We start from the raw sequence: 8596 nt of genomic DNA, 5'->3' as shown, positions 1-8596 counted from the left end.
AAAACGCCGATATTCCAACGTCCTGCGCAAACCTGTACGTGCATGTGCCTACTCAGTACAGGGTAGACTGCACTTTCAGTTTACACTCACAAATTCTATTAATACTTTAAAAACGAGTTTACACTGTTTTCACTTTATTATTATGACCGCATAGTCCGAGCAGTTTCACGCTATACAAGCAGAAACAGCTTGTGGCGTAGTCGACCGTCGTAGTATTTCTATAGAGCACTGTTTCACAGGTTTTGTGAGTAAGCGGACGAATATTACTGTAATGTTGTCTACTTCAACGCAACAGCATCCCACCCAATAATTTTCGCTGACGAAACACTTTGTTGGTTTCCGAGGAAGCCGTTTCATGATGTGGCTCATTCCGTAACGAAGTGAAGCAACAATCGATCATAAGAAAATTAAGCATCAGTTGAAACTAATCCTGCTCTATCCCTTTGTACGACATAACAGCAGCGCTAATACGTCTCAAACATTTATCCCATTTGTTAATATAACACAATCCTGCCTTTCGTGGAAACGCGGGTTCTCTCAAAGTCCAAAATTTCAGCGAGTTGGTTGCCATTCTACACTGCGATCCAATAATGCCGGTGCGTAATACTAAGGACGATAGTAACTTTCGGATAATGTGTCACTGCCAAAGCCAGTGCCAACGCCGGATGAAAACTGGATCACACGTAGACGTAATGGCTGCTGTGACGTCACGTTTTCGTGTGGTTTTTTTATTGAATTTCTGTGTATCGATAGTAATCTCATTGGTTTATACAGAAAATAATTTGTTAATCTTTGCGCGGGATTTGAAAGTGCTTTTTAAGTATTGGTAGCATCAAGAAATGTTGAGGCAAGAGCGGGGCCAATTTGTTTGATGGTCGTCAGCTGCGTGTTGGTTGGTAATGTAGTAGCATACAACTCTCGCAGAACTGTCTGGTAAAAATCAATCGTGTGTTTGACATCTTGCGCCCTTTGCCAACTGCAGTTTCTTAAGGATAATCGCATTTTCCGTTTAACCACAACATTGCACCAGGATACGAGCTGCAGCATTGCTTGAGACAATCCGTCCATGTCATGGAGATGACCTCGTATCGCGGCATCGGCGAGAATAGAAACATTTAGGCTCCACGGAATCCTATGCCATTTAGTATGCTGTTTGGCCAGATTTATCGTGACAGAGAGGGCGTAGTGGTCGGAGAACCTAGCCGGAATGACATCAGCGTCCAGAACATGTTGGCAAATGTTCTCAGAGATGTACAAAAGGTCTAGACGGCTACATGCGGTCGCGGTCAGGTACTTGTACTTTACCAGGGTAGGAAATTTTAGTTCCCACGCATTCTTCAGTTGCAGGTGGCGCACCAGATCATGTAGTTCCCTACAGTAATTGATGTTTGGCGATTGATCTTTCCTGTGGATCACACAGTTAAAATCGCCACTAATTATCAACTGGGTTGGGTTACGGCGTAACAAGTAGATGATGTCTTGTTTAAAGAAGTTAGCTCTTTCTGATTTTAGGGTCGTTCCAGATGGAGCATAAATATTGACGCGGGTGACGTCAAAAATTTTGCAAGCTATGCCTCTACCGGAGTCTAACATTTCGATATTACTCATATTACTCACTGGGATTCCGTCTCGTGATAGAATGGTCGTACCTGTACCCCCGTACGCCGCGGTATTTACGATTGTTGCTAATCCTGAAACATGAAGACTTAAGATAGACACTTCCTGTAACAGAGCTATATCAGCTTCGGACTCATAGAGAAACTGCCGCAGCATTGCTAATTTAAAATCAGTCCTAACTCTATTAATGTTCAGGGACAAAAACTTATAAGCTTGACTCATGATCGTCAGAGGCGTGTAGGTGTTGGGAAGCGTAGGAAGCCAAGTCCATCTCACTGTCGGACTTCGAACCTACATCCGCAGGTTTTGTACCAGGTTTTGCGCTGTCTTTACATTTTGACTTACTCCCAGCCACGGAGTCATTAGGTTTAACTTTATTTTGCCATCGCACAGTCATCCGAAGTGTCATAGAAGACGGCAGAGTCGGCGAGTCGTGGCAGTAAGCAGTATGTGAAAGTCCTTGCCTCGGAACGGGTGACGGCAAGTTCGAAGACGCGGCTTCACTAGTCTTACTGTGTTTGTTTGGAGCCGCACTGGCTGATTGTATACAGCTTTCCGGTTCGTTGCGTTGTTCGGAAGCAGTTCCGAGGTGGCGGGTGTTTCTGTTATGCTCTACACCGCGTGCATCATCCTCTGTGATTACGATTTGCAGTTGACTGACTGCCGCCTCTTGTGTGTTGACCAACTGTGGCGACTCGAGCAGCGGTATCGGAACGGATTGCTGTAAACACTCGACTGCACTCGTATTGACAGTTTCTGCGTCGGGAGTTTCAATGTGAATTTGGCGGGTCGTAACTGAGTCATCCAACATATGCGTGTCCTGTGTGGAGGCCCGTGACTCAGCGTCATCGGTTTGATTTTTTACGATCTGTTACCGACAGATAATGCAACACCGGCGGCTGAGGGGTGACTGCCCAAGGGTTTCTGAGGTAAGAGTGGGAAGGTGCCGTTACCGAGATCGTTGTCCTCTGACACAGATGCACTAGGTTGGGAGTCAATCACAGAAGGCGTCTGATTTTGAGTTAGGACATTAGCCAATGTTAATCTCTGTCGTTGTTGCAGATTGTTTCGAAGTACGACAACGTGCCGTGGGCAGTCATCTCGTAAATGGCCACTCGTGTTACAGATAAAAGAAGTGCCTACTGGTCCATCGTAAATGACATGAGCCTTATAACTACAAACCATTATATAGGATTGGATATTGATTTTAACGGCCACGTCAACTGAGCGAACCCCACTATAACATTGGAGTTTGTGACGGCTTGATCATTTTTCGTTTCTAATCTGTCGGATGTCACCGTATTTGGTGAGGACATCTGTAAGAAAACAACTCTCAACCTCAGGTGGCAAGCTGAGCACTCGCACTTGTTTATAGTCAATATCAGCGTTAGTTATTGAAACTGTACTCACCGACTAATCACGATGGGAACTCTGCTTTCCACCAGTTTTCACCAAAATTTTCTCCAGTTATATCTGGTCTAAATACTTCACAAAGAAACAGTATTCCGGCAAGTCATAATATGCTGTGTAGACCTGGTCGGGCGTGATGCCAGTAACATCTACTATCCAGTCATGGATTTCTAGAGAACTCGGTTGCACATTCCTGGAAGATTTCTCAAATGCAAAACACAGGGTATTCTTACGGGGTACACTGGGAACCATAACTGCACTATATGAGCGGCCGAGATCGCTGTGAGTGAATTAAGAAGCGTGTGTACGACGGTAGTGAAGAAGCACTGAGAATATGACAGGTCACAGTCCAAGAATTTCTATAAACACGGTTTGCGGCGCTACGACTACGCGGAAGTACGGACACGTTCGGTTGCTGTCGCGTCCCAAGCGGAACTGACCAACTGAGCCACCGAGGACACAGATAAATAGCGCGACTGCAGGGACTTATCCCTTGCACGCTTTCCGTGAGACACACATTCCCAACTGTCCACAATAGATGGATGGGCAAAGTATCTATTAGGAACATTACGTATGTAGATTGTGGACGGCTGGGAATGGGGGTCTCACGGGAAGCGTGCAAGGGATAAGCCCCTGCACTCGTGCTATTCATCTATCCCTTCGGTGGCTGAGATAGATAGAGCGTCGGCCATGTAAGCAAGAGACCCCGGGGGCACCAGTTTTCAGCCCTGCCCATCAAGGTATGTCAACAGTACCTGTCAGCAGCTATGGGATTCAATTAATTATCATTTATTCTAGAGAAGCCGCACGGTCATCAATGGTATCTGTTCTTTCACGGTCATCAATGGTATCTGTTCTTTCGAGAGCCGGCCGTGGTGGCCGTGCGGTTCTAGGCGCTGCAGTCTGGAACCGCGGGACTGCTACGGTCGCAGGTTCAAATCCTGCCTCGGAGATGGATGTGTGTGATGTCCTTAGGTTAGTTAGGTTTAAGTAGTTCTAAGTTCTAGGGGACTGATGACCTAAGATGTTAAGTACCACAGTGCTCAGAGCCATTTGAACCATTTTTTTTTTTTGTTCTTTCGAGAACAGTTACTATCTTCATATATCTTTTGACGTCGCTTATATTAACTGTGCCAAGTACAATGTTGAGAATTTGACAACATACAAATCATGTAATCAGTATCTTCGTATTCCATGAAGTTCCGCGACTGCAGCCAGATGACGTCAACTTCTTGCCGCGATATTTCGGCTGAGAACCATTCTGCCACAGTCAGGTGTGTGTTCATCTCTGGAGGTAGCTAGTACATATTGATAACTTTACAACAAACAATTGGCGAGGAGACGCATGCGCAAAGACCGCTGTTACATAAGCGACTTCTCGCGAGTTTCATGCCGTTTTCGAATTATGCTCCATCTGTGACTCACAGGCGCATGCTTAATGACGCTACTGCATACGCGCTATCTGTAGGAATGCGGGCCTGCGGGCAGAGAGCGCGCGCATAGTCCCACCACTACGCAAGCGCCGACACAACATAGACTGGGCAATATTCGAAGAGGACGTGAAACTCGACAGTGACGTTCGTGTAGCGGGTGCTTTTGCGCATGAGTCCCAGCATCAACTTTGTGGTATCGAGTTAGCGATGTTTACTAGCTACCTCCAGTGCTCAACACTCAACTGAAGGTGGGTGGATGATTGTCCGCCGAAATATCATGGTAAGGAGTCGATTCTTCATTTTCTTGCGCCTTTGACCTACTTCTGCGTACAGTCTGCGCATGGTTATTAATGGATTTTCCACGGTCAGTTTAAGATGTGGCCAAACAACCTTTCCTTCACCAACCTCTAAAACCCTGGCACAGAAAACGTGTTCCCCAACTGCCTGCGTATAGTGTTGATTTTTGTGAAAGTGGACAAAGTTTTCTAAATGTCTGCGAATCGTATAACTGCGGCAGAACTTGAATAACAGCTCGGTAATCACCTGGTTGGATGTGGGAAACTGCCTGAAAACTCTACACAGGCTGTGTACAGACACCACCTTCGTGGTTAATCTGATACGCGGATGCTTTAACATGCAAGGTTATTCGAGTGGATATCACGCAGTCAGCATCATTCAGGGAAAATGAATAGGAATTACGTTTTTATTTAACCATGATCTTAGCAGATGATTTATGTATGGAGAATCACTTTTTATACACTGGCATACCATACTGTAAAAATGTTGCTATCTACAGTTGCCTACAATGCGGCCATCACCGCCCGCATTTACTCGCACTTTAAACAACTAAAGAACCTTTGGAATGAATGTGGGGCAATCGTATCATTCGACTGCATGAGAGAAGTTCGACACGAACCACTCTATGACAACGAGTAGCAACGAAAGCTATTCCTTACATGTAAAGTGCTCACTTATGTTTTCAGCCTTTTCTCAATGCTCTTTTCACAGTTGGATATCACTGTCTACAAGCTTGCACAATGTGTTCAAAACTATCTGCACACACATTAGTGCTATTAGTGTGGGACGTGTCCACCGTGAGCCTTCTGACGCGCTTCACCTCTTCAGTGGACACTTTCAATCAGAAGTCCTAATGTCTGTGGAAGAATGGCAACCCGTTGTTACCTAAGAGTCGAAATCAGAGACGGTAGTGGCGTCGCACTCCGGGATCTGGATCGAAGTGTACTTTCGACCTCATCGAAAGGTGTTCCATTGGGTTCAGGTTGGAGTTGCGGACAGACCAATCTATTTCTGGAATATTAATGTCGATAAACCATTGCCTCACAGATTTATGACAGGCTACACTGTGGTGATGATACAGAATCCTGTAAAATGTTTAAATATCCTTCTGTGTTTAGCTTTTTCTTAAGCGCAACAATGGGAGTCACCCTAACCACGAAAAGCAACCCCATTCCACAAACTGGCTCCAGTTCACTGCTGGCATTACATATGGCGCTGGTAACGTTCTCCAGACATTCACCAAACCCAGACCCTTCAATACAATTACCACAGGCTACAGTGTGATTCATCAGTTGTTTTCAGTCACCACTGTGCAGTTGCGTCGCTCTTTACATCACCTCAAGTGGCGCCCAGTATTGAGAACAAAAATGTGTGCCTCATGAGAAGTTACTCTAGCGCTGTACCTCATTCGGTTTTACTTGCTACACAGTCATTGTGCTACTGGACGGCTCTTTGGAACTCAAAGCTGATTCCTTCCGCTGGTTTCAGGCGACTTTTTACAGTCATCCTCTCCAATACTCGACGGTCCCCGTCCGTCAGTACATGAGATCTTCCTCATCCTGGTTTAGCTGTGCTCGTTCCTTCACCTTTTCAGTTCACGATCTCATCACGCTTAACTGACTTGGGCAACGACAGAAGGGTCGCGAAATACGCATGATCGATATTTACGCTGGTGACACCCGACGAGCAGCCCATCTTCGTAGTCGCTGAGCCCTCCTGACGGACTCTTCAGCCACAGTCAGGTGTGTGTTCATCTCTGCTTCCCTAAAAAAATAAACTCCGTCCGAACAGACCTCGGAAGGCCCAACTCTACCGACCGGCCGCCGTGTCATCCTCTCAGCGCAGGGGCGTCACTGGATGCGGATATTGAGGGGAATATGGTCAGCACTCCGCTGTCCCGGCCGTTATCAATTTTCGTGACCAGAGCCGCTACTTCTCAGTAAAGTAGCTCCTCAGTTTACTTCACAAGGGCTGTGTGCACCCCGCTTGCCAACAGCGCTCGGTGGACCGGGTGGTCACCCATAGAAGTGCTAGCCCAGCCTGACACTGCTTAACTTCGGTGATCTGACGGGAACCGGCGTTACCACTGCGGCAAGGCCGTTGGCGTTAGTGCTTCCCTACTGACACTATAATACTGATTGTCTCTTTTTACACTGGCGAGTCCACCTACCGTACCAACTAGTCGTCATTTCTGGGCACTTGCGATCCGCTAGTGTGTGCGTAAGGGAGGTGTTCAACGAAACAGAGTGGGCAGGGCTCACTCTTCGGCTGGCAAAATGCCAGTGGCATTCTTCTCAAGCTTAGACTGTAAGAAGGGTTTCAACAAGGCAAGGTCCCCCCCCCCCCCCCCCCCGAGTTGCCGTACATCGTATCATTCGCTATAGTGAGACATCAACCACTAAATATCTGAGGACTCTCATGGATATGATGGAGCGCCTAGCAGAATATTAAAGTTCTATGCTAAACATGTTAGCCCTGTATTTAGCCATGTTTGTAATTTTTGCTTTGGGAATACCCAGTTTCCTGAATGATTAAAATACTCAGTAGTAAAGCCGCTTTATAAAAAGGGAGAAAGGGATAATGTACATAATTTAGACGTATTTCTATGTCATCAGTGTTTGATGAAGTTATTGAAAAGGTTGAATATGTAAGGATAATCGATCATTTTGTATCACACGATTTGCTATCAAATGTACAGTTCGCCTTTAGAAGTCGTTTAACAACTGAAAATGATATATTCTCTTTCCTCTGGCAGGTACTGGATGGGTTAAACGAAAGGTATCGAACGCTAGGCATATTTTTTATTTAACTGAGAGATTTGATTGTGTTGATCACAAAATATTGCTCCAGAAGTTATGCCATTACGAAATATGGGGAGTATCTCACAATTGGTTCACCTCTTATTTTAACAATAGACAGCAAAAGATCATTATTCACGGTGTTGAGAATGGCTGTGATGTGTGGTCTGGCTGGGGTACAGTCAGATGGGCTGGAGGATGGGGGGGGGGGGGGGGTTGCCCCAGGGATCAGTGTTGGGGCCACTCCCGTTCCTTATTTATATAAATGATATGCCCTCTAGCATTATGGGTATCTCTAAAATATTTCTGTCTGCTGATGACGCTAGTTTGGTAATAAAGGATGTTGTGAGGAACATGGGCTCGGTTTCAAATAGTGCAGTTCATGACATATGTTCATGGCTTGTAGAAAATAAACTAACGCTAAATCACAGAAAAAGTTTTTACAATTTCTAACACACAATTCAACAGAACATCACGTTTTAATCTCACAGAATGTGCATATGATTAGTGAAACTGAACAGTTCAAGGTTCTAGATGTTCGGATAGATAGTAATCTGTCGTGCAAAGCCCAGGTTCAGGATCTGGTTCAAAGATTTAAAGCTGCCCTCGAATAAGCAGTTTTCACTCTGTTAATACTCGGCAGTAATCAAACCGGCATTTGGATCGGAGTTCCCTAACTCATGTGCAGAAAGGTGTGCAGTATACTGCTGCTTCCATTTTCTACAAGCTACCATAAGAATTCAAAAAAATTAGCCGTAATCCTCGCGCGTTCAAATCGAAATTGAAAAGTTTCAAATGGTTCAAATGGCTCTCAGCACTGTGGGACTTAACTGCTGTGGTCATCAGTCCCCTAGAACTTAGAACTACTTAAACCTAACCAACCTAAGGACACCACACACATCCATGCCCGAGGCAGGATTCGAACCTGCGACAATACCGGTCGCGCGGTTCCAGACTGTAGCGCCTAGAGCCGCTCGGCCACCTCGGCCGGCTGAAAAGTTTCCTCATGGTTCACTCCTTCTATTCTGTCGAGAAGTTCGT

At 45.7% G+C, this 8596-nt stretch overlaps 1 pseudogene; it reads right to left on the bottom strand.

Annotated features, from left to right (window-relative positions):
• Window positions 1-6744: 6744 nt before the first annotated feature.
• On the bottom strand, window positions 6745-6862 carry LOC126253731 (5S ribosomal RNA; annotated as a pseudogene).
• Between the last annotated feature and the right edge of the window lie 1734 nt (window positions 6863-8596).

The sequence above is a fragment of the Schistocerca nitens genome, chromosome 4 (assembly GCF_023898315.1).
Source record: "Schistocerca nitens isolate TAMUIC-IGC-003100 chromosome 4, iqSchNite1.1, whole genome shotgun sequence".
In the NCBI taxonomy this organism is placed as follows: domain Eukaryota; kingdom Metazoa; phylum Arthropoda; class Insecta; order Orthoptera; family Acrididae; genus Schistocerca; species Schistocerca nitens.
This window is presented reverse-complemented; position numbering and strand designations above follow the sequence as displayed.